Below are 1619 nucleotides of genomic sequence, written 5' to 3'. Positions count from 1 at the left end.
TTTCTTTTTTATGAAGTTTATATTCTTTTCTATTTTAATTCACTTGGGCAATTTCACTTTTAATTCTTTAAAAATGCCTGATTATCTACTCAATATATAACACCCTGGATCAAGTCCAGGCAATGTCACTCATTAACAATATGACTTTCAACAACATTCTTAATTACTCTGTGTCTTAATTTGCTCATCTACTAATACACAATTGGGCTAACAGTACCTACCTTAAAGGATTTTTTTTTTTTTTTTTTAGACGGAGTTTTGCTGTGTCGCCCAGACTGGAGTGCAATGGCCCAGCCTAGGTAGTCTAGGCTCACTGCAACCTCTGCCTCCTGGGTTCAAGTGATTCTCCTGCCTTAGCCTCCTGGGTAGCTGGGACTACAGGCATGTGCCACCACCGCCAGCTAATTTTTGTATTTTTAGTAGAGACAGGGTTTCACCATGTTGGCCAGGCTGGTCTCAAACCCCTGACTTCATGATCCACCTGCCTTGGCCTCCCAAAGTGCCTGGATTACAGGCGTGAGCCACCATGCACCCAGCCTTAAAGATGTTTTGAGGATTAAATTGGATAATTCAGAGTAAAACTCATGGAACATACCTGGTATGTTTAAGTGCTTGATAGATATTACTTCTTAATATCATTAAACAGGTAAAATTTGGGTATACTTAAGCATCTATTTTCATATAAAAATTTTCAACTTTGAACAGAGGTAATCATCTGAGTATTCTTATAAAGGATTCAATATTTTCATGGTCTGTTGGGTCATTATTTTGTCCTAAATTACCTTAACTTTCTCAGCCACTCTCAGGATAACAGTAATTTACCACACTGCCATGCTTTATTTCTGTTTTCATGTAGGTAACTTCCCATTCTAATCTACATTCTTACCTATCTCTGTAAGTCTGAATTTCTCTGAAATTCTTTTATAGTAATAAGGAGGTCCACATATGGAAAATGTTAAAGAGCCTAGCAAGAAGATTGCAAAGGACTGTAGATTGCATCTTCACTGGTATGCATGTCACTAAAGTGATAACTAAGCTGCCACTTGGAAGCAACTTTTCTTTTGTGAACAAACCTTCCAAAGAAAAAGATATTTAAAAATGTAGAATATAACATAGTTTCCATACAGGACAGAAACATATTGAGGAATAAAATAGATGACAGCTTTTGACTATGGTCCACTGGGCAGAGGAAAATTGAACTTGAGGTTAGAAGGTGTGGGTTATAGTCAGGGTCCATATGCATATACATGAGCATGTTGCTGACAAATGGGCATCATAACTCTGTTAGTCCATTCGTGTTTCTATAAAGAAATATCTGAGACTGAGTAATTTAAAAGAAAAGAAGTTTAATTGGCTCATGATTTTGCAGGCTGTACATGAAGCATAGTGCCGGTATCTGCTTCTGATGAGGGCCTCAGGAAGCTTACAATCATGGCAGAAGGTGAAGGGAAGCCAGTGTGTCACATGGTGAGAGTGGGAACAAGAAACAGAAGGGCGAGGTGGCAGCTCATTTAAACAATCAGATCTCATGTGAACTCATTACTGCAGGGAGGACACCAAGTCATTCACAAGGGATCTGACCCCGTGGCCTAAACACCTCCCTCCACACCCTACTTCCG

Source organism: Trachypithecus francoisi, unplaced genomic scaffold (assembly GCF_009764315.1).
Source record: "Trachypithecus francoisi isolate TF-2019V2 unplaced genomic scaffold, Tfra_2.0 Lachesis_group7, whole genome shotgun sequence".
Taxonomy (NCBI): domain Eukaryota; kingdom Metazoa; phylum Chordata; class Mammalia; order Primates; family Cercopithecidae; genus Trachypithecus; species Trachypithecus francoisi.
This window is presented reverse-complemented; position numbering follows the sequence as displayed.